Source organism: Manis pentadactyla, chromosome 6 (genome assembly GCF_030020395.1).
Source record: "Manis pentadactyla isolate mManPen7 chromosome 6, mManPen7.hap1, whole genome shotgun sequence".
NCBI lineage: Eukaryota > Metazoa > Chordata > Mammalia > Pholidota > Manidae > Manis > Manis pentadactyla.
Window position 1 is genome coordinate 142557367 of NC_080024.1, and position 26267 is coordinate 142583633.

General features: G+C 41.2%; 1 protein-coding gene across 1 annotated transcript in view; it reads right to left on the reverse strand.

The window, feature by feature from the left end:
* The window catches only part of ATP8B1 (ATPase phospholipid transporting 8B1), a 115761-nt gene that overhangs the window by 61839 nt on the left and 27655 nt on the right, over window positions 1-26267 (reverse strand). The window lies entirely within an intron of this gene.

Sequence of the window (26267 nt, forward strand, 5' to 3'; positions counted from 1 at the left end):
GTAAAAGACCACTCCCTATTATCTAGAATTTGTGTTTGTGTGCATAAAGTGACTCTATACAGTGACAACCTTATATTTATATTAGGAAAATATTTACACAAATACCTCAGGTTATGTGAGGACATACAGCCTAGCGCTATTTACATAAGCACCACACTGCCATGCACTCAATATTGTTAATAATAGCAGCTTACATTCAACATTTACTGTTAACTGCACGCCAGGCCCTTGTGAAATATGTTATTGGCATTAGCTCCTTGAAACCTCCCACACCACCATGGTGAAGGCATTGTTCTTTTTCCTACTCCAGAGAGAAAAACAAAATGTTGCGATGTTGAATAATTTGCACAATAATTATTAAAATTTTGCAGCAAAATAATTGCTTTCCAAAGAGAGATCGTCTATATTTTACTTCCATGTTAGTGTGTTATATATTTCAATTGCATGTTAATTGTCTTGAATGGACCTATTTAGCTAGTTGCATGCTTTGTACCAAATCTAGCTCTTGAACATCTAAATTTTTATACCATAAGTGTACATCTAGGAAATGTTCAAATATTTATATGGGGATTTTGCCCAATATTATTTAAAACAGTAAAACCCAGAAGTAACCTGGATGTTCAATGATCGGCAATTGGGTAAATAAACTGTGGCATCCTCATCTATGGGAAAGTGCACAACAATTTAGATCATGATTGGAAATGTTTTTAATGACATTGCAAAAGTCCAAACACATTAACTTGAAAGGTGAGTTAACAATCTGCCTGTACCGAATAGTCCCGGGTATGCATACACACATTTATTCACTTCCTGAAGTGTCAAAAATCACCATGCATGATTTTAAATGAGATAGTGACACATGTAAAGTGCTTGACTCACTTTAGCCTACAGTAAGTGCTCAAATGTTAGTTGTGGTTATTAACAATTATTTCCATAGTTTAAAAAAATGTTACTTATAATAACAAATGGAAATATGGGTGGGAAGGAAATCTATCCCTTAGGCTTTTCCATCTCCAAATATGACATCTAAAATGCATTTGCCCATCATCGGGAAATAAAATATTAGACTATATAAAATATGTGTACTGAAGCACCAGCACCAGTTTTTAATTGCAGAGTAAAACATTTTTTTCTCTTTCCTGTAGAGAAGTAAATTTTCTGTGGGTTAGTAAGAGATTATTTTCTGGGACTTGACACATCTTAATTGGCCTTGCCTGTGGTTTTGAAATATACTGCCCATCTATGCCTTAGCTCATTTTTAAATTTAATACACTCTTTTTAGAATTCCCAAACTTTTAAAGGTGAAACTTTCATTAGAAATCTTTCAGAATGAAAAGAGGTTGCCATTTACTGAACACCTACTTTGTGTCAAGCAGGGCGATCCTGTAAGGTAGATATTATTACCCCATCTTTCAGATAAAGAGACTAAGGTTCAGCTGGTATGCGGCAGAGTGAGGATCCCATCTCTCCTTCATGGGGGCATTTAAAATATTGAAAAGTCTGAGTGCACCATATGAAAACTTTTTAACTGAGTAAATGTACATATCATAAAAGATACCATTTTAGCCATTCTGAAGTGTACAGGTCAGTGGCATTAGGGGCATTCTATAGAAACATTTTTAAAATGCTGATTTCATCAGCATTATTGCCAAGTGCCTCAATGTCTCTTTCCCATGCTAAGATTGGATGCAGTCCTTTGAGGTTGAGGGAGGAGATAGAAAGGAATGGATTCCACAACCAATGTATGCGATCCAAAGTAAGCAAGATGTTACATAACCAACCAACCGGCTACCCGAGCCTCCACCACAGGCCGCATCCATGTGACCTAACTTGGAAGGCAGGGGCAGGGAGCTCTAGGCTGAGCAGAAAGTTCTCTGCTGTGTGTGTGTGTGTGTGTGTGTGTGTGTGATGCAGACACACATGAGAACAGTGGAGCTCTGTCATCTTAGGATTACCACAGAAAATTTTGGAAGAAATCACTTCTTTGAAGCCCTTAGTGACATAGACTGCAGTGTCTCTTACCACCATTTGGTAAGTACATTGCAGACACGTGTGTATTTACTCAACCTTCATTAAGCACCTAGTAGGTGTAGACCACCCCCCAGGCCCTGGGAACAGCCAATCAGAGGCTTCAGGTTACTGAGGGACACAGTTAAGTAAACCATGCATGACAGCCACAAGGCAGAGCAAGGCCAGTCATTTCTGCCCCCACTCACCTTCAATCGATTCCACCCTCTCCATCTCCACAACCCACCTTCCCTGAGACCACCATCAACTCTCTTCTGAAATGCTCCAAGTGGACTTGAACTAGACTCCCTGCAGTCCACTTCCCCACGGCCACCAGAATCCTGTCAGTCTGCTTGGACCCTTCCTATGTGTCATTCACTGAGTTGTGTCCCCTTAAAATTCACAGATTGAAGCTCCATCACCCAGTGTGACTGTACTGGAGGTAGAGCCTTTAAGGAGGTAATTAAGATTAAATGAAGTTATAAGCGTGGGGCCCTAATCCAACAGGTCTGGTGTCAGAGAGCTACTGCTCCTTTTGTGCAGGCACAGAGAGGAGACCATGTGAGGACAGAGCGAGAATTGGCAAGTCAGGGGGAGAGGCCTCACCAGGACCCAACCCTGCCAGCACCTGGATCATGGACTGCCAACCTTCAGAGATGTGAGAAAGTAAATGTCTGTGGTTAGGCACTAATTCTGTGATACTTTGTGATGGAAGTCCAAGCAGACCAATACATTATGGTTTCCCACTTTACTTTAAATTAAATCCAAACTTTCCCCAACTCTGAGGGTTCTGCACACTCCAATGTCCGCCATGCTCACTACTCTGTGGCCCATGGCCCTGTTTTCATTCCTTAAGCAAGAAAAGCCTTTCTGCCTCAGGACCTTTGTACATTCTTCCTACTGCCTGAAAAGCTCTTCTCCCAATTCTTTGTGTGGCTAATATTGTTCCTTCTTTGGGTCTTAACTTCAAAACCCACTTCCACTGATGGTGTTGGGCAGCTATCTGCCTTCCTCTTCCTCGTGCTATTGGCCTCCTGAGCACTAACGTTTGTCTCCTCCTTACCAGGATTTGCAAATATACATTTGCTTTTACTTGCTTATCGTCTGCCTCTCCCACTAGAGCACAAGCTCTACAAGAACAGAGGCCCATCTGGGGAGACTCAGTGCTTACCATATAGTTGACACTCAAAGATCTGGGGAAAGGACAAATAAACATTCAGCAAAGCCCTCAAGGGCTTACACCAAAGTTCTTCGCCATCTCTCCACACTTCATACCTGTCACACAGTGAAAGTCTTCAAAAAGTCACTAGATGAAGGACGGAAGCTTGAAGGCAATGATGACTGACAGTAACAGCTAAGTTTAGAAGTTGCAAGTGATGGAGATTTTTAGGGATCTGACTCATTTAAGGCCATCCAAAACTATTGCCTGAGATTTTGCTATCTACGCAAAACTAGACCAGCCTTGTACTCAAAGTGTTGAAGGCGAGCTCTGATCTTTCTCATTTATTCCAGTGACTCCAGTGCCTGGCAAGTGTCCACCCCACAGGAGGTACTTTCTCTCGGCCTCTCAGGAGCTACAAATCCAGACAGCTGACAGCAAACTCCTGCCTACAGCATAGATTCAGCCAAGCCCCTGTTTCTGTAAATAAAGTTTTATCAGAACACATCTTTGCTCATTCCTTTTTGTATTGTGTATGGCTACTTTTACACAAAACAAGAGTTTAATAGTTGCAAGAGACACCACATAGCCTCAGAGTCTAACATATTTACTATCTGGTGTTTTACAGAAAAAGTCGGTTGACCCCAGGACTCGAACAAAAGATAGTAGGAGAGCGACGAACCAAACAGACAGCATCAAATGCCTTCAACTAGAGAAAACCATTATTTAACTGGGGTAAATGACGCATGTCATGCAAATGTGGAATGACCTGCCAAGTGCAGAAGGGGGGAAGGTCCCCAAATAACACAGTTGCCCTGCTGACCAGAAGGGTAGCGCCTCAGTTGCTGCACAGCGGTGGAACTAAAGAAGGAACACAATTTCACGTGCCTGTGGGATGACACACGTCTCCGTCTCCCATTTCAGTAAAGACGTGGTGGTCGTGCATCTTCCGACACATCCACACCCAGCTTATCACTTATCCCTGTGCTTATTTCTCAGCACAAAAGTAAAAATGAATAGATATTAGAGCAAGTGGGCAAAAGATTCAGCAGATTTTTAAAAATTCATCAGTGTGACTTAGCGCTGAAGGATTTTTCTGGTCACATGAACTTTATACAAATTCCTGAATCAGCAGCTGCTTAATCTGAGAAGCAGTATGAGTTACTGGAAAGAACACGGATCGGATTCAAATCCTGACTCTACTATTCACTAGTTTATAACTTGGGTGGGTTGTCTAACATTTTGGAAGCTTATTTTTCCCATTTATAAAAAAAAAGTGTGTGTGTATGTGATATTTGCCTTCAAACTCTGTGAGGATTAGTTTAGATAACTCATGATTGTGAACGCCCCTGGCAATGACCAATAGATAGTAGATACAAGAACTCATGTTCTTGAAAGACAAAGATTTTGAAGACAAAGACTCAAAGATTACATCCTCTCTAGAGGGACCAAACTCCTCAGCCCTGTTCCCTTCCCCCTTTCCCTGCCCCCCCTAAGGGGCCTTAGTGAATGTATTGGTCAGAGCCTGACCAAGATAGTCGCGGGTCATGCTACTGTATTAGCTGAGTTTGGTGTTCAGGATATTATGTGGGTAGTTCCCTACCTTACCATCTATGGGGTCTGCTTCCTAGCTGCAGGTCCGGTATCCTCCTCTCTCCTGGTTTTAACCCCCATCAGGCAGCTGTCTTATGAATGGGCTCTAGGGCTTTTCTGCAGGCCTGCCTAAAAACCGTGGAGTGTGGGGAACAGGGAGAGGGGGAAAGAACAGGAACCAAGAGGCGTCATTTATACCAGAGCTTCATTTGGGGGTTTTCTAGCTTTTAATAAAGTGGTGCCTTGAGAAGATACCTACACCCCGCTATTTATCACAGCATTCTTTACAATGGCCAAGATATGTAAACAACCTAAGTGTCCACTGAAGATGAATACTGTGTGATGCCATTACAGGACATCCGCCATGTAATAAAATGATAGAAATGGAGAACATATTAGTACTGTCAGGGGCCAAGAAGAGATGGAGGAAGGAGAGAAAGGGGTGTAGCTATTAAAGAGCAACAGTAGGGATTCTGCCATGATGGCAATGTTCTGTATCTTGACTGTATCACTGTCAACATCCTGGCTGTAATATTGTACTACAGTTTTGCGATTACCATTGGGAGAAAGTGGGTAAAAAAGTACATGATATCTCTGTGTATCCCTTTTCACAAGTGTATGTGAATCTACAGCAATCCAGTTTCTAAAAATAGAAAGTATAATTTAAGATTTTATTACTGTCACAGAATATTCAGTTTATTATTTGGTTTTTACTTAAAAGTATAACTTTTTAAGAAGGATAAGAGAATATTATGAACAGCTTTATGATTATAAATTGAATAACTTAGATGAAATGGCAAATTCTTTGGAAGACACCAAATACCAAACAGAAATAGATAACCTGAAAAAATTTTAAATCTATTTTTAAAACTGATTTATAGTTTAAATCTTCTTACAAAGAAAACTCCAGGTCCAGAAGACTTCCCTGGCAAAGTCTATTAAGCATTTATGAAAAAAATAATACCAATTCTACACAAATACACACAAAAAAAAAAAATTGAAGAGGAGGGAACATTTTATATCATTCTAAAATGCTAACATTACCCTGAAGCCAAAACCAGACAAAGACATGACAAGAAAACTACAGATCAATATCCCTCATGAACATAGATGCAAAACTTCTCTACAAAATTTTAGCAAATTGAATTCAATAATACATTAAAAGGATAACAATAAGGGGATTGTCCCAGGAATGCAGGATTTATTTAATCTTAAAAAAAAATCCATGTATTTCAATATATTAATAAGCTAAAAAAAGAAAAGTCATATGACCATCTCAGTTGATGCAGAAAGAGCATTTGATAAAGTCCAACACTCACTTGTTACATATATTTAAAAAATTCCCAGCAAAGTTGGAAGAGAAGGGAACTTCCTTAGCCTGAAACAGGGCATCTGTAATCTACAGCAAACAGCATACTTAATATAGAAAGATTACATGCTTTTCCCTTAAAATTGGGAAGAAGACAATAATGTCTGCTGTCACCACTTGTACTCAACATCATGCTGGTGATTCTAGCCAATACAATCAGGCAAGAAAAGTAAATAAAAGGCATCCAGTTTAGAAAACAAGACATAAAATTATTTTTATTCAGAAAGGACGTGATCATCTATCTTGAAAACCCAAAGGAATCTATAAAGAAAACAAAACAAAACAAAAAACACCACCAACTAGAGCTAAAAAAGTTAGTTTATCAAAGTGGCCAAATACAAGATCAGTAAATAAAAGTCACTTGTAGTTCTAGATACTAGTAATGAAAACTTTAAATATTTTAAAATACCATTTAAATATAATTAAAAATATAACTTAGGGATAAATATGACCACAAAAATGTGGAAGTCCTAAACACTAAAAGCTATAAAAACTTGCTGAGAAAAATTAAAGACTGTTTAAATAAATGGAGACATAAACCTTATTTATGGAACAGAACACTTAATATTATTAAGATGCCAATATTCCCCAAACTGACCTATAGATGTAATATGTTCCAAAACACCAGCATACTAATGATAGAAGTTGACAAGCTGGTTCTAACATTCATACCGAAATTTAGAAATGGTTCTAACATTCACACAGAAATACAGAATAGCCAAACCAACTTTGAAAAAGTAGAAGAGAGTTGGAGGGCTAATGCTACCTGATAGCAGGATGTATTATAAAGCTATAGTAATTAGAAAAGTGTGATATTATCAGAGATAAAGGAAAAAAGATCAATGGAACAAAATAAAGTCCAGAAACAGACCCACACATAGAGAAACAACTAATTTTTGACAAGCTGTAAAGGCAGTTCAGTAGAGTAAAAAAAATTGTTTTCAACAAATGATCCTGGAACAATTGGATACCTACCCTTAAAAAAAAAGGACTTCAATCCAAATCCTGCAACCCTCTATGCAAAATGTAACTCAAAATGTATCACAGACTAAATTTAAGGCTTCAAATTACAAAAGCCGTAGAAGCAAACACAGGAGAAAATCTGTGGAGTTTGAGTTAGGCAAAGAGCTCTTGGATACAACACTGAAACCACAACATAGTAAAAAAAAAAAATTAGACTTCCCCAAATTTCAACCTTTTGCTCTTCAAAAGAAGATGAAAAGACAAACTGTGACATCAGAATCATGAAAACACAGATGTTTGCTATCACAAGTTTTCCATGTTCAAATAAAGGGAAAATAGGAACAAAAAAAAAGCTGAATTTTGCCCCGGCTAGGGAATGATCTGTATGCATAAACAATAAACTCAGTAGCAGCGGAAGGCCAAGAGTAAGTACCCTGTCAATGATGTCTTTGTTGCGTGACTTGATGCATGTCCAGGGTGACCCAAGCTTAGATAGGAAGTAAGATTCACAGTATTCATTTTTGTTCCTTCTTCATTATCTTTATATGGCTCTTAAAAGTCCTCAACATGAAAGAGTATTTCTGAATGTGTTTTTCCTTATCTCTTTTGCCTATTATCACTAAAGATAATGTAAAAGTACATAACACAACATATATCATGACATAATAAGTTTGTGTAGTATATTTCTATAGGTTCTATACTATTTGTTTTTATTATATGTGCTATATTAAATAGATTACAACTCTGGCAGGCAGAATCTGAGATGCTTCACCAGTTGGTTCGTGCCCCTGTTATCCCCTCCTCATGAAAGTGGGATGGACAAAATGCTTTGCTTTTAACCAACAGAATACAATACGAGTAATGGGGTGTCTCATCCTTGATAAGGTTACGAAACACGGTGACTTCCTTGTTGCCAGCTAGCTCTCTGACCCTTCTGGCCTTGACGAAGCAGCTCTCCTACAGAGAGGCTCACACAGCAAGAAACTGAGTGAGCATCTGGCCAATAGCCAGCAAGGAACTGGGGTCTTTAGTCCAACAACCCTCAAGGAAATGAATTTTATACATGTACAACATGGTGACTATAGCTAATATTGTATTATTTATTTCAAAGTTGCTAAAAGAGTAGATCTTAAAAGTTCTCATCACAAGAAAGAAAACTTGTAACTACCTGAGCTGATGAATGTTAACTAAACTTACAGTCATATGTAGACATGGCAAAATGATTGCATCAAAAATTATGTTGAATGCCCTAAATGAATATGTTTTATGTCAACTGTATCTGAATAAAATTGGGGGGGAAAAAAGGAAATAAGTTTTGCCAACAACGGTATGAACTTGGAAGTGGATCCCTCCTTAGTCCAGCCTTCAGATGAGACCCCCACCCTGGGCTGACACCTTAACTGCAGCCTTATAAGAGACCCTGAAGCAGAGGATGCAGTTAAGTGGTGCTGGATTCCTGATTCACAGATACTGTGAGGTAATAAATGTGTGCTATTTAAGTTTTGTAGTAATTTGTTATGTAGTAATAGATAACTAATATACATATCATTAATCACAAATAAGAATAATTCTATGCTAAGGTACCCAACATGACCACTATTATTTCCAAGTTATTCTGAAGAAGAACAGCAGGATCTTCCTTATAATCCCAGTTAGTCCAGACACACGCCACACCCTGTTTGCAATCTGCCCAATACTCTTGAGAGTAAAATCTGATAAGCTTGATAACAGTTGTTATTAGACAAAGAATCTCATAAAGCAATAGTTATTAAACATATCTAAGATCTAGATTAAATTTAAACTTTATACTGTTATAGAAACAAGATGATTACTGTTCCAACAACAAGGGTTATATTTATTTCCTTTCAAACTGAAGCCTAGAAAAATGTAGAAGCCTGGAATAAGTAATGTAAAACTAAGGTACCATTAATCTCAGCGCTGTGGGGACAATTCAGCCAGGACCTTTACTCATGATGGAAAATGCTTCTCGGAGTCCACAGTTTCATCCTCTGTTCCTCTGAAAGGCCACCCCAGAGCCCTCTGCCACAAAGGTTACCGTTTCACACCGCACAACTTGGAGGGCTTCCCCTGGAAAAGGCGCAGGGGAAATCTCAAGCTTTGACCACTCCAAGAAGAGCAGTGTTTTTCATTTCCCTGATAAATCTTAAAGGATTTTTTTGTATACAGTCTCTGTACTGTTAAGGGCTTCCCAACACGTCCTAATCATGATGATTATTTCTTGTTACCATGAGGTGGCCCCTTACAGCTCACTAACTATTTTTCACATACACGGCCCTGCAAAATTGCCAAGGAATTATTCTGAGATGTGTGGCCAGGCACCATCGTTGCCATTTCACCAATGAGAAAACTGAGAGGGCTAAGCCCTAGGTTATTTAGCTTGGTAACGTCAGATTGGATTCAGGCCCTTTGGCTGCCTAGTGAGTCTGTAACAGGCGAGGCGGCTTGGGCTGATTCCAAACAGGGTGTCACATGTGTGCAGACAGGCTACCTGGCTTCAGACTGGAACTCAAGCTGTGTCTAGGAAGCACCAGAGCCTGCTACCCTACGGCAAGTGTCAACTGCCTTCCCCCTCCACACAGCAGCTTAGACCATCATTAATCACAAGGAAAACCTAAGCAAAGGACATGAAGGCAGTGGCCAGTAAAACAAACTTTGCAGTCTACAGATTTATCTTGCACTGGTGCGTGATAAAATTGTAAATGCCTCCCAATGTATATCCCATTAGAGTGTACGTGAATCCATAATTATCTCCTAGGCGTTTTGGGCTGGGCCGTATGGGACTCACAGAGCAGAGCAAGAACTCAGGGTGGGTGGGCATGAGAGTTTTAGGAATGAGGAATAGCTAGAGGGAGTCTCAGTGGCAGGACCTTCGGAGGCACCACCAGCTGAAAGATTCAGCAGCGCAGAGTGGGGAAAGGCTGGTCCAGCCCCCTCAGTCCCCCGCTAGACCTGGACAAGACTTTATCCCAGGCAGCAGGGGGAGCCGCTGAAGGTGTCTGTGAGCAAAGGACCATGCTCTGCACCGTGCTTCAGGAAGACTGGCATGACAGGGGAGGGCGGGCGGCCAGGAAGGTGAGAGCCAGGCAGGGAGATGGTCCAGAGGTCACACTGGACAGACCATCTCCCAGTCACACTTTATTTGTCTGTAAAACTAAGGAGTCAGGTCACATTACCTCCCCAGCCATATGCAGCAGCAACGCTCAGTGGGGCAATGTAGCTGAAGCAAGAAGGGGTTCAGGCCCAAAGTAGGGTGGTGGCAACTAGAAAAATGTGCTCAAAATTAAAGACTGGGTGGGGCTGCCATTCTTTTGAATGGGAAACTAAGAAAAAAAGTAAACAAGGGACTAGAACTGGTTCCCATAGGACAATGCCCAAATCCCCCAAATCTTTACTTTGGAGACTCAGCCTCAGTCCACAACGTATTTTTATAATAAATACTGAAAGTTACCAGGAGAAAAGCATTGTGTTTTGCATTCAAGCTTCATCCTTACTTACCTGTTAGGGACAATGGCCCCATTTTTACTTCATTACTTTTGCTCTGCGATTAGGTTTGAAATTGTATTCATGTTTAAATAAGATAAAATCACAGGGGTTTACCACTGACAGCTGCCTGAAAGCAAAACTTTGAAGGTAAAACAAAATATTAGTCTGTCGAGATGAACTAATTTTAATGTTTGAAGAGTCACCAACCTATTGATAAATGGAATCATTTCATCTCAAGATTACATAACAGAGAAGCATAAGGATCAGCATAGTTTTTCCAGAACTAAACATAAACCTTAAAGTTTTTAGTCTGGAAAGAGACAGCTGATATTCCTCATTCAGATTTGATAGGAACCGCTTGTTTGAATAGGCCAGTAAATGGGCAGATGTGCTAAGTGTGTAGATGGCCACAATAAATAGGAAAAGGATTAGTCTTCTAGTAAGCAAGCAGAGGCACACTGATGAAAACCCACCACACCATTTTATGTCTATTAAGTTAACAACATTCAGTAACTACATCTAATGCTGCCTGGGGTACAGCTGAATGAATGGACACACACACACACACACACACACACACACACACACACACACTCACACTGCTGCTGACACTGAAATTGGTATGTTCCTTATGGAAAACAATACAGCAACACTTTATGTACCAAAAACACTAAAGAGATTTGTAACATTGGACCCAATAATCTCATTTATAGAAACTCTTCCACTAGAAATCATTGAGTAACAATTCACATAAAATTTATTATCATTGAGAGTTATAAAAAAACAGGAAGAGAAACTACCTCAAAGTCCAATAGGATATTGGTTTTATAGATTATAATTTTACTGTAGCCATTAAACAACAGCCATAAAAACACAGGAAATGCTTTACATACAATATTAAGAGTAAAAAGACAGAAATAAGATTTGTGGCCTATTATTGCAGGTTTGTATAGGTAGGTACACTTCAGGAAAGAAATTTTTTCTTTGACAGAAGAGACTTGCTGTGTTTCTCTCTCAAAAATAATCAACAGTTAATACCTACACAACCAACCCTTGTATCCAAAGACTACTAAGCAGTCACTTGAGTGTTGGGTTCATTTCATAAAGTCCTCATGACACACCCCAAATGGAAGGCAGTATTCAAAACTTTCAGGCTTTATGAAGGTTAGGTGATTTTTCCAGGGCCATAATTGAAAGTGAGGTTTCAATTAAGTCTGCTTGTCCCCAAATCTCTTAAGATTTGTCATAGTACTATTCAAAGGCGAGAAAAGCTATACCAGGGTATTAGGGTTATGTCCACCCACACTTTCTTTAACAGCATTTTATCTCTTTGCAACAAAATCAAACATGGTAGCATGAAGGCAGGATGGTCTCATCCAGAGGCTGTCCCTGAGCTCAGAGAAACGATGGTTTACATGTCAGGACTGGAGAGGAATCTGTCTTCATTGCACCTTCCCCATGTGTTAGTAAAAGTCAGATTCTGATTCTCTCCCAACAATCACCACATGCCATGAAATCTAGTCTGTGTCCCTCTTCTCCTCTAAGAGCCCTTGCTGACCTACACCCTGTGCTCCTGATGACCTCAGATCACTGACCTTCACTCAACTTCCCGACTTCATGAACTAAGGACAACAGACCTCAAGAGCCCTTGACAGAAGGCCAGTGACAAAGTGACTTTAAAAGTTAATGAAGTTGATCCTGGAACAACATGGGTTTTAACTGCATGGGTTAACTTATATGCAGATTTTTCTCAATGAATGTGTTGGAAAGTCAAACATTATTTGTGGATTTTTGACTGCATGGCAGGGGTCAGTGCCTTTAATGCCCTGCATTGTTCAAGGGTCAGCTGTAGTTCCTCATCTCTTGTATCTGCAACCTAAAGGTCTCTGGCTTCAACTGAAAATACAAACAAATCCTCATAAAATTCCCCCCATGGCATCTATTTATATGTAAATATGTTTCAAAATTTCCCAATATTCATATGTAAATACTCTGAGTTTTACATGGACACTGTGTATGACTGACACATCAAATATGACTAGGGCACCTACTTGAGATTTTTCTAGACACGGCCATGGTTTCATGAATGTACTTGGTCCACAGAATCTTACTTCTAATTCCATCTGGAAGTTAACACCTTCACAGATTGTAGGTCCCAGAAATCTAAGCAACAACGGCCACATCTGGTTTTTAATCACTGTATCCTCTGCTTTATTTAAAGCCAGCTTAGAGGACTCAACTTAGATTGCAAACAAACTCTTCCCAGCCAGCTGAATTCACACCTGGAGTTTTGGACCAAGATCACACTGCAAACATGGGGTTAATATGTTCTGTGTTCCTTGGAAACACAGTTGGCTTGAACCATCTCCAGAGTTTCCTGCAACCAGTAATTCTAACTATCTGTTCTGGCTTCCAGATTTTGGACAGGTCAATTAACAGGAATGTCTAAATTTCTATATACCTGATAGGTTTAAGGATTTATGATAATACTAACAATACAGAGCTTCTGAAGCTCCCAATGTGTGCCTGGGATGATGTTGGACAGCATGTAAGAGTGCTGACTACGCATTCTAGGTATCAGGTGCTGAGCTAAGTGCTTGATATGCATTAATTTATTTCATTTGTTAAGGTGCAAATTATTATCCCCACTTTACAGATAGGGAAACTGACATTAAGAGAGGTCAAGTTCTTTGCCCAAGAACACATAGGTGCCAACAGGGATAAAATCCCTCTTCAGCATTCTGTGCCTCCAGTCACAAAACACAGTGCCTTAACTGTACCTAATAACATCACTGTGGGGGTAAGCTGGAGAAGGGATGATTAATCCAATTTAAATCTGAAGAGACAAGTAAGAGACACACAGTTACATCTGCGCTAGAGTTAGACGAGGTGGGTGCCCAGCCATCTTGGCATCCTCTGATCTGTATGTTTTGTGGTTATTTGTCTTCTTAAATATAAATCTGATCTTCCTAAGTGAAATAACTGAATGCATGGGAGGCATTAGTTCAGTGCCTGGTTTCCTGCTCCATTTCCTCAGGAACCGGGCCTCCTGCCCTCTACCAGCACATGCCCCACACTGGCTGGTCAGGTGGTCTTCCCTGGTGCCCTTGGCAGTGCTCCTCAGCCCAGCCCCTAGGGCACCAGGACCCAGCCATCTCTTTTAAATCTGACCCTGGGGTACTACAGGCTTTTTACTTGAAGAATTATGGCTTTCAAAAAAGGGGGAAAAATAAGATATGCTGACCACTGTCTTAGCCCATTCTCCCAGGAACTAAGAATGAGAGACCACTCACTGCATGTGATGTGATTAAGAAGAAATGCACATTTGGTTTTGGTCCTGTTCCTAGCACAGAGCTCCTGTATAACCCTAGGAATTTCCTGAGTGGTGAGAGCACTTACAATGCTGATGTAATTCAGAGAGAACAGTTTATAAAACTCTGAAACGAAATAAAATGTACAAAATGCACTTGAATACTGTTTGCGCTTCCACATCCTCCTTGTCCACAGACCCAGACTCCCACCCCTGTCTTTGTAAGAACTTTTGGGGCTCTGCAAACGGACTCTGAAGACTCAGAAAATTTACTTCTTCAGTTCCATCGTTATCATAGCACTATTTATAACTTTTATCATATGATCACTAATGCTAGTCAACTTCTGCATTGGCTAACATGTGACATCACCTGATTTAGGTGAAGGAATACTATCGAACCCTGAACTGAGTTAGGAAGATCATTCCTTTATTTAGGAAACAGGGCTCAACACCATTATTCCCTGTAGGTCTGGGGAACAAGCAGGCTCTGGCTGAGTTGTCCAGAGGCCTTTTCCCCACCCCTCAACCATCTACCCACCCCTCCATCTCTACTCTCAAGAGCAAACCCTCAACTGCCCATCATAAATCACTGCCAGGGATAAATTCCCATCAAGTAGTAAATCTAAACTGCCTGAACTTGCTACTTCAACAGAATAACCCTTCTGACCTCCCAGAACTCTTAAAAAAAAGAAAAAAATAGTGTTAGAATAAAGGGAAGAGCATCAAGAATGAAAGGTTTAAATAATGCCCAAACCATCCTAGCCACATCAAGAATAAATAGGTACACACAGTGCCCAGCCCAAGAAAAAACTACTTAAAAGCCTTTGAATACCACGTGGATTTGAACTTTTCTTTAGATATCTGGAACTCTTCAAAATGGTTTCAAAGCATGTTTTAAAAGCACTCTGAAAAGACTGTGCTCTGGATTTACTTGAGGCCATCCTCAGTATTTCAGAGTTCCGACACATATGCTTTGTCATCACGCGGTCAGCGAAAAGCCAAGCTACACTCAAGACCCAAAGTTAGTGTTTCAGCCGCAGAACAGGCCACTGGCAAGCTTTCCTCCACCAGACCTGCCTAGCAGGCCAGTCCTTGGACTCATCACTGGTAACCACCCCAAGCCACACTCAGAGGCCACGCCTTCTCCACACTCCTCCACCTAGAGAGCTAGTGAATTTATATCTTAGCTCCTCTAAGCCCCATGCACGGGAAACAATGTTGCCCCAACCCTGGGTACACCTGCTTGTACTACATCAGGATTTACATACTACGAATATTTGTCATGTTTGAACCCCTTTGCTTATCAATAAGGGAGGAATCATTTGAATGAGATTTAAATTTTGCTCTCCAGACCAAATACAAAATACAGCTTATGTTCAACATATTCTGTAATCTAAATCAATGACTCTCAAGAAATGGCCATGTAGATCACACGGGGAATCTGTGAGACTACTCAGTTTGTCTTCAAAAGCTATTGACAGATGATTTCTGTGTTCCCCATTATGGAAATTACTGGCATTTCATTTCTGCAGTAGAAACTAGTCTAGTCTCTCTGCTCTGGCCCCACCCATCGTAGCCTCTTCCCCACTCCACCTCCTGCCCACACCTTAGGTCACACTCACACAGGCAACAAGCACTTAACGCTCCTTCTCCAGATCGTCCAGGTACGCTGTCCCCATGGAAGGGCTTCTTCATCTGCGCTCAACAACTTACTGTCTGCCTGACCCAGTCTTTGTCTGCTTTGAACTGTGGTAGTTTTTTGTCTCTAACAGAGAGTAAATTCCAAAGGCTCAGGACCAAGATCTCTTTCTCCTATTTCCCAAGTGGGCAGAATGAAAAAGTGGTTAAGGACTCCCGTCAGAAGACAAAAAGAGAGGCAGGCGGGGGCTAAAGTCCCATCTCTACCACTTACCACCTGTGGGACCTCGGGAAAAATATCCTCACTCAGGATCCTCATTTATAAAATGAAGATAATGCCTACATTACAGGATCCTTGAGAAGCTCAACCTTGATCTCATGTAAAACCCTCAGCAGAGTGTACAATACCTGTGACTCAAGTATCCATGAAGTGAGCAATTTCAGTGACACGTTTCATCAGAAATGCAACAGGACAGCATAGATGTGAGAGAACAAATAATCTTTTTCTCCTCAGTAAAACTTAAACAGTTTACTACCACAGCCTAGAACACTTGGGAACTCAAGTTTGCATGTGAGAAACAGAGTAAGCAATAAATGTTAATCATATCCTTTATATTTTACTTTGGAGTTTGCAAAAGGTTTTCATATACCATTTATATACTTATCTATACAATGTCATTGAAATGTAGATCATTTTTATTTTATTCTCTATGATATCTCTCCATGGCTCAGAACAGCGTCTGACACATGGTGGACCTTTAACAAAGAACTAACCAATGAATGAACTTTATAATGAAAAATTAAGCTCAGAGTTCAACGTTGTATCAACCATCACAGAAACAGACAGAACACGAGAACCAGAGCTTACCTTAAGCTAAATGATGCATCTCTTCCCCTCCATCTTTTCCCTGGAGTAAGGTTCCAAAGAACTATGATCATTTAAGACACCACATATTTTCTAGAAGATTATAACTCCAACACTACTTAAAAGTGGACCTCAAGTCAAACAAACAAACAAATGAAACTATCACTCTTGTGTCATCTAGGAAAGAGGTATAGTTAGCAGTCTAACTACTTCAGCTTAAATGCAGATTTTTGCTATCCTCCAAGTCTACACAGCAAACAAACCTTATCATGGTATGAAAAGTGAAACAAACTTTAGTTTCAAAGCCAAGTTTAATGGACAGATGCACTGGCTGAATTTGTCTTGAAGTAATATGGGGAAGGGAGGAAGCAGATGGGGATGCAGATGAAAGATCACTGGTGATGGCCAAGAACAAGGGGTGGTTCATTATATGACTGTTACTGTTTTTATATGTGCTTGAAATCTTCCTCAATTAAACAACAACAAAAAACCCAAAAAAACTAGTCTTAGGGTAAACTAACGCACTAACATTAGCTCACCATCGTACGCAGTGTAGGTGGTGTATGTGTTCTAAGTCATAACACAGGCACTCAAGGGGACTGACCACATGCTTTCTGGAGCCACTGGCCCATCTTGAGAACCCAGTTTTTAAATAACTCAGATATTATTGCTAAAAGGAGTTTTTTAATGAAATTGAATATTGCATATTTTATACAGTGAAAAGTGAATTTCACTGGATATTTCAAAGTGAAAATGTCACAGAAAATTGCAATATTTTATAAGTTAGGGCTGCCCCATCGGTACAGTACCTGAGGAGGCGTATTTGCGCTCTGGATCACTAGGAACATTGAGCAATTGACCTTGTTTTTGTAAATTACTACTTTCTTTAAGAATCATTTTTAGCTCAAATACTGTGCCCATTCTTTATCACATTTTTTTCTCTCCCAATATGTGTGAGCAAAATATTGTCATTATTTCCATTTCAAGGGTGAGCAAACTGAGGCTAAGGAAGATTCCATGGAGGGCTCAAGGGCACACACTGGCTGCCCTAGGGCCGGAACAACCAAGTCCCAAGTCTCCAGGTGCCACGGTCATTTCACTGTGCCACTCACAGATCCCCAGCATGCCCACAGTTCGCTGAGTGCAATGGTAAAGGGTATGGACCCTGGGGGCACACTTTCTACCAGTGGTGAGACTCTAAAGAGCTCAGTCTGCTGTTCCTCAGTCTGTTCATCTGTAAAACGGGTAAAATAACAACGCCTGCCTCCGGGTTGCTGAGAGGACGAAGTGAGCCTATATATAGAAAGCTCCTGGAATAAGCCAGCCTCAGAGGAAGGGTATAAAAAATACCATCTGTTGCTATTCTTATGTGAGAGGATTAAACACTAGGAGAAGAAATGTGTGGCCACACTGACACTATGGAAACAGCTGAGAAGCCACTGCGGCCCACGCTGGGGCTCAAATTTACTTTCATTTGTTGAATTATTGATAACAAGGGGAATACCTAGCCTGGAGCCCGCTGTGTCACCCTAGTAGTGAGAGACATTAAATATTTTACTCTCCAGCTGCTCACAACAAAGCAGCCTGGGGTCTATCCATTACCCTTTGCAGACCTCCCGAGGAAACGGGAAACATGCCACAAAACCCCAAGTCTGGTATTTAAAATATAATGGAAACAAAACACGTTAGAGTCTATAGTTTTGCATAATGAAGAAAAGTGGGATTTTTTTCAGAAACAGAAGTGTTGTTTTTCAGAAACATAAACTGCCTTTATATCTGACACCTCTACCACAATATACGGTGTACTTCTTGCCAACTGGAGACACATCGTACCGGCCAGCCAAGAATGGTTTCAGTTGTTGATCAACAATGTGTAATTGTATATTGGAGAACCCTGAGCTGAACGTGTGCTTATACTCACATATTACACTCCCACTGGCACTGCTTTACTAAACTGTTCCGATGACAGTCTCCTGTTTACATAGTAAAACTCATGCATTGGATAACCACGCCAGCCTCTGGGAAGGGAACCATTATAAGAGACTGAGTCTTTTCAAGTTTTTCCTACTAAGATAAAAATCCTCGATAAAATTTCCTGCGATTTTGGCGATTTCACATTGACTGCTTAATCGAGTTAATCCTTGATGATCTGCATGTTTAATGATTGATTTCACTATCTGTGGATCCCAAGCTGGTTTCCCCGCCTGGTAGGCTGCTCAGCCTCACCTGTTTACACAGGCAAGCTCCCAGGGAGAGTTTTTAACTTTTAACTGTTTAAAGAGTGGGCAGACATGGTTAACATCCTGATCATTTCCAGGCCTTATATGCTACTGAGAATCCTTCTTTATTCTTTCATGTTCTCTATAGAGTCATAGCAGAGATTTTCCAATTCCAGCATACCTCCGACCGTAACATAGTAGCAGCACTCCTAGGACTAGACGTGGGACTTCCCATGCGCCCAGCACCGAGCTCCCCACCCCATGGGAGCCAGAGCAGAGCCGCCACCTGGCAGCCGAAGGCCACCTGAAGCTGTGTGTTGTTTGGCTAAGTGAGGGTTTCTTGTTTGTTTAAATTTTAATTGGCCGCATTTAAAAATCTGTTCATTTTGCATAAAAACCAGATTTCCAAATTTTCTAAAACTGGGAAATTTGGCAACAGCTGGACAAGATAACCAATCAGTAGGGGCCATGTAGCAACTGCCCCTTTAGAGTGCTGTAAGCTCTCCCCAGTCGCCCATTCCCCACACAGCCAGTCTATCCCTCTCAGGCCCTTGCAGGAAATGAATTTGGGATGCCTCAATCAAATACCTTTACTATTCCCATTTTACAGGTAAAGAAACTGAGCCTTAGAGAAAGTTAAGCAATTTCCTCAATGTCACACAACTGCTAAGTGGCAAGCTGGAATTGCACGGTCTATTTCACCCCAAAATTGGTGTTTTCAATTACCACACTCTGTTGCTCACTTGTCCCCTAGCACATCAAAGGACAGATAGACCCATCAGGGGAATTTCAAATTCTCTGTCTTTAAAAGAAAAAGCATCCTCCAAAGTTAATCAATCCAGGGTGTTCTGAATCAGGATACATAAGAGAGTCACACATTTGCATAAACTCTTAGAAAGAGAAAAGAAAAAAAATCATCTGTGGAACCACAGACCATTTCCACATTAGGAATCTTTTTTGTTATTGTTGTTGACCCAGATTCACCTGCTAACCTTTAACTCCATTTGCTTCATTCTTAGTACACTCTCATGTATGTGTGTATTTCCCACTGAACCATTTGAGGACAAGTTACATCACATCCCTTTCCCACTAAATACTTCAAGGGTAGTCTCTTACATTCCCTTACATAACCACAATATAGTTACCAACTTTAGACAATTTAACATTAATAGGTTATCTTAATATTCTTATTTTATCATTGACCCGATGGTGTCTTTTATATTACTATTTTTCCTCCAGGATAGGATCCATTCTGGAATCAGGTACTACTCCAAATGGCCAAGCCCTTTGAAGAAACATTCCTACACCCTATTTTTTTTTTTGTCATTGATGACATTGACATTTTTTAAGAATGTCCCCACCCCACCTTGCAATCTGTGGGGAGACATTTTAAGAGCATGCAGACATTCTGCTCCTTATCAAAATTTGTTCCTAGATTTGGTGTCCATTGATGATTCTTGCATGATCCAATCTTCAATACATTGGCTGCAATAGGTTGACCTCTCAGCTCCAGTATTCCCTCCATATTTATCAACTGGCCTGAGCATTTCACAGCAAGCAGGGTTTCCCTTCTTTCCACTAGTCCATTTATCAATTGCTTATCAGTATGGATGCATAAATTCAATTTTTCCCAATGGTTTATAATTCCTTACTGCTCATAATTACTTTATTGTTCAGATTATCCTAGGTTTGACAGTGAAAGTCCCTTCAAGTTGAAAATTTGTCCTGTAATAGGTCCCATCACTCTTTGAACATTTCCATACTTGCTTGCAATAACAAGATGTTTCAAGCTCACTCCATTGTATCCTGCTGCAGCCCTGTCTCTCTTAGCAGGGAATGACATTAGAGACCAAGATCTGGGCACTAGATGTGCTCAGTGCTACTGGGATATCTTTGCTTCTTGGCCTTTTGGTGGACAGAGTTAAATAATACATACATGTAGATGAAGATATTCTTACACAAACACACACGCATTACATGAGAATGCTTCTGCATGCATATAGTTCAGAAATGAGTTCATAACAATACCTCTATTTCCAATTGATCCCCATGAGTTCTCCCATTTCATATCACCTCCATGTTCCTTCTTCCTCAGTGAGAAACCTGGCTCCCCAAAACAATGCATTTACTCATTTGATCAATGCTAACATACATTTAATTGTTTTAGAATTTCTCTGCCGATATCACTATATAAAACATACTAAGGCAGCTTAGAATCTTTTTTTTTGCCTTTCTTCCATATACTGCCTAAGACTGAGCATTTGTAGTAAAATACTGTGTTCACAGTTTTTTAAATTCTTTTTTCCCTTCTTCACTGTGGTTGTGATACTCAATTGAAATATAATTACATTCATTCATTTCATTTTGTTTTCAGTGTGGGTATTTTTTTCCTCCTTCACATTTTACTGATTTAAATTAATTTTTTCGAACATGTAGAACACTAACATGGTCCCTGAAGTCAAAACATTGCAAAAGGGTAAACATAGCCCAGGGGCCCTCCCTCCCATCTCCCTTTCTCACCCACCCACCCTTTGTTGCTAATCAACTTCATTGTTTTCATTTATTCTTCCTGTGTTCCTGTTTATAAAGATGAGCAGATACATGTGTTTCTTATTTTTTATCTTTCTTCTACAGAAGTAGAATATATATGCTTCTTTGCACTTTGCTTTTTTAACTTAAAATCTCCTGCAAGTCACTAGACATCACTTTTCAGGCACTGTTTACAAGCAGAGAAACATTTATGCACGTGTACAAATCACTTCCTTGGAAAACTTTTTAAAGAAATCGTAGATCCCGCCAGGCTTTGCTCTCTTTCCCCTCTCTGTTCCCAGAATGGAAGTCATCACCCACCACTCCATGTCCTAAGATCTAGTTTGCCTTCAGGGACTCAGCTTCACCAGGGCTAATACATTACTGCAGCCAATTTATTAACATCCAGGTAAGATATTTTTTACTTCCGTGGACTTTTCACAAGCAAACTTTCAATCTGAAGTGGTGGCACCAATGGTAGCAGCTAAGTAAATATTCACTTCTAGGGACTAAAAAGGAAGGATTACTGCTCTGTGAACCTTCAGTCCCTGACATGAGTTGCCAGATACCTGTCCAGTGAGCAGGAACCCGGAAAACAAAAAAAGGTGTTCGATGACTCAAAACAAATCCACCACCGCTGTGGGACACCTACTCCCAGTCTGGCCCTCAGCAAGCCACCTGCACCTCACAGATAATTTTCTCTGAATCGCCTCCCCAACCCTTCCCACCACACGGGTGCTTCTAGGAGTTCCTTGTATTTTGTCACCAGCACCCAAACTCAAAGGCCCTGGGAGAGCTAGCACCCCAAACTTTCTCGATACCACTGACAAGGGGGTCAATGTGAAGGTTTTGGCTTTTCCAACTTGGCCAATCTTTCTAATATACAAATGTCAGGGGAAAAAATAGTGACTAAAACTGATCTCTCTATAGTGATTTTTACTGAGCATACAGAAGAAAGCCATAGATGAATTCAGAATAGTAATATCATAATTAAGAGTCTCAGGGAATTAACATTTCAAAACCACAATCACTGTGAGATCAGGCCTGGTGGATGAGACATCTGAGGAACCTCTGCCTCCATACCTGTCCTAGGTCTGCCTGAAGGCAAAGTCCTGTCCCCACGACCCCACTGGCTGGGAACAGGGTGTGCGGCGCAGAGCCAGTTCCAGAAAAGCTGCAGGCCCCCCCTCCCACAGCCAGCCCTTCTCCACCTTTACCTTTTCTTTCCCACCTGCCCCAAAATGAATATTGGTCCCCCTGAGGGAAAGAGAAGCCAGTGGTTTCCACAAGATATAGTTTATGAGTAATTCACAACCTGGGGTTTAATCCTTTTCCTCCCACAGCAGCTCTTCCCCTCCATGAAACTTCTAACAAAAAAATAGGGTCCTAACTGTATCCTCTGTCCTTTGTTTACCAAGCTGTTCTATATGGTAAAAACAAAAGTGTAAAGTCCCAAAGTTTTTCTAAAACAGAGAAATATACTTAATAGAAATAGATATAACTCACACACCCCAAATCTGTTCTTAATGGATTCTAACTTAATTGCTCCTCTACGATTAAAAATGGCTTCTGTTCTAGAAAAAAGCATTTAAAAGGATCAGCATGTCTAACTGGAATGACATGTTCTAGGATCAATAATCATTGAGCATTTTTATCACTAAAAGTGGAAGAAGTCACAAAAATACCTTCACCTTCCCACATGCTGAAAAGCGGTTTCCCAAGAGAAAAGAGAAGACTAGTCTAGCCAAATAGGTCAGCTGAATCACATCCATTTTTTTTAAGAGAACAGGGAAAGTCTGCCATCTATGCTTCAAGCAATTTCTATATTTAAATGCAATGGTTTCTCTGAGGTCCTTGAGCAAATAGAGAAGCAGAGAGAGGCCTTACACTCAATGCAGGCACCACCAGCACTAGGTGTATGGCCTGAGCAAGTCATGCCCCGCACCTGGGCTCAGATCCTCAACAGTAAGGGAGGGTTCTTGGCCAGATCACGGGTTCTAAAATGTGACCACACATCAGAATCACACGGAATGCTTTTAATAATAGGTTTCTGAGCTTAAACTCAGACCTGAAGCTGGACTGGGCCCAGGGTTAGACTGTCATAGGGCTTCTCTAGAAGATGTTTGAGATTCCTTCTGGCATTAAATGTCCTGATCGTGCCAGATTTTTTAAATGTGTTTCTCAATTAGTAGGTTGGTTTTTTTTTGGTACTTTCAGGTTTTTAGGAAATTGTGCAAAAAATACAGAGAATTCAATTCCCATCCACCTCCTCAGCCCTCCCCCTTGTGGCCTCTATTACCATCTTGCATTAGTCTGGTATATTTATTAAAACTGATGAGCTCATATTGATACATTATGATTAACTAAAGTGCATAGTTTACATTTAGGTTCACACCATGTGTTGTACATGCTGTGGGGTCTGACAAGTTGAGAGGTTGTCTTTTCCTACAGATAACAACAATAATAGTATTATACACAGCAGTAATAGTAGTCTAACTCTGCTTGGATTCCTGAACCTGATTGCAATGTGTCTGGTATGTGGCAGGGGGTCTTCCCACACATTAACACCAAGCAATTCTCCAAATCAGCAGGGTGTCCAGAACTCAACTCAATTCCTATGCAATCTGCCTGCGGAAAGCACCAGATTCCCAAGGGCTCCATCCTACAAGACAGCCCTCCACCCACTAAGGCAGCCCCAGGCTGCTACCTGTGCTGCTACTGGTTACAGATTAGAGCTTCCCATGACCTCCCTCTTAGTTTTGACGAACTTGCTAGAGCAGCTCACAGAACTCAGGAAAACACTTTGGTTTGTTTACCAGTTTGATTCAAAATACCGTAAAGGATACAAGTTCATGGGCAGATGAAGAGCCACACAGGGCAAGTTCCCAAATAAAGGAGCTTCTATCCTATCCAGGTGGAGCTTGGGGCCTGGCTTGGTGGCATGTGGAGGTGTCCAGCTCCCCAAGCATAGAAACTCTCCCAGACAGAGAAGCAGGATGCAACAGAGCAGAGGATGAATGACAAGCTCGTCTCAGGGGTTTTTGTGAGGGCTTCATTGCATAGTCATGACCAACTAAATTACTGATTCAGCCTTCCAGCCCCTGCCCTTGGGTGGGGGTCCAAAAGTCTCTCATTGACATGACAAGACATCCATTTGAACTTTAAGACTGCAGTGTTTACAGGAACTGTGGATGAAGACCAAATATACCTGGGAAATATATATTTGGTCATATGAATGACCAAATATGCATTTCTTATGACTCATTATGAAATGGTCCACCTCCGCGTCTTCAAACACAGATTTCTTAAAGCAAAACGTTCCTACCCACCACAGCACTTACACCTGGTAGAGCATTTACACAACAGACAGAGCAACAGCACCAATGTAAATAGGCCTAACATTTGGAGAAGCCAGTGTGCGGTGGGGACAGGTCTGAAGAGACAACTCTTTTGTCTTATAGAGTCTTATAACCAGAGTTTCTCCCAGAGTGATGTTTAACTCTGGCTAGTCGGCTGTCACTCAGCCTTGTCAGGTTCCAAAAGTAACAGTGGTCTTGGCAAACACAGAGCTTCACCCTTCAGGGCATCTGGTATGGCTTTGCTAAGAGATAATTATTCTCTTGCTCTGAGCCTCTCTCAAGGCATTAATAAAATGCTGGATTTCCCTTGTTACATAACCACTTACTCATCCCTTCACCCTCAGCTATAATTTCTCCCTCTCTCCATTTGTCATTTAACTTTACCCAGACTTTTCCACCTGTGGAAGGGTCATTAAGTTTGGCTACTGTGCTGGTCCAGACAGCTGGCAGCAATACTAGTCTAGCAAGTGCCTCCCCCTCAGTCAACTCCCACTCCTGTAAGGTGGGGTTGCACGGGTACAGAACTACCTGGCTGTCCCGGCCACTAGGCAGCTCAGCTGCACTCACTGTCAGCCCCAACCTAGCCACACAGGGTGAAGGCACAATCCACCCCCTCAGACCCTTAGGAATTCTGACAAAGGTTTAAGGGTAAGGTTACAGTTTCTTGCTTAGTAATCTTCCCTGCTTCTGGCACCTGCAGATGCAGCCCTGTCCTAGAACCACTACATTTGGTAGTAAAAAGGAAGTTGCAGTGATGCGGGGAAGACTGTATATAATCACACTAACATCCTCCCCAAACCCCTCTTCCCCAGATCCTCTGGAAAAGCAGAGCAATCTATCCAGGGGGGACCCTCCCTTAGCCCCCTTCAGGTTAAGTGTGACCACTCTTGAAGGCATGTAAGCCAGCCCCTCATGCCTTTATCTCCCCCCTGTTTTCTACAGCAAATATTTCAACTGCCTATTCCAATGTTCTATTAAACCATCACTCTGAGGATGAGATGCAGCACAGTACGTCCATCTGATGGGACGTCTCCTGGCCCACTGGTGGACACCATGGGCTGTAAGGTGTGTCCCTTGGTCTGAAGAGATGTAACTTGATGGTCCAAATTGATACAGTATCTTCTAATCCTATCCTTTAATGGTACTTTGAGCATTTGCATCTACTACTGGGTATGCAGAGCCCAGTCCAGAATAAGTATCTATTCCAATTAGGACCCATTTATAGCCCCCAGGGGCTACTGGCATTGGTTTAATTTAATCCACTTGCAACCTATGTGCAGGGCCTTCCGCCTGCGGAATTTTCCCCATAGGCAACTGCAGTTGTTGTCTCTCTTATTAACAGATGGAACAGTTCTTGTTGGCATTCGGTGCCTCACGGGGTGCCAGAGGAATATGTCTAGATTCAGCCCACCTCTGCATTGCTGCTGCTCCCCAATGTCCAGTCATTTCATGAACCCAGGTGGCTGCCTCAAGGGGGCGCACCAAAAGGTGCACTTGGTGGTTCCAATCACCTGATCAAAGAAGGGGGTTCTGCTGGGCATCGATATGTCCTACTTCAATGTGTCCCTTAAATTCCTGGAGTGATTTCCATAGGGCTGCACCCCACACAGGCATTCCTTTAATAGTCCAGTTTTCTATTGCCCATTTACCTGACCACACAGCCAGGCCACTGGCTATGGCCTGCAAGTCAGTAAAAATCCAAACATAGGGGCCTTTATCATTGTTCAATTCTTCCATCACTGCCAGGAAAAC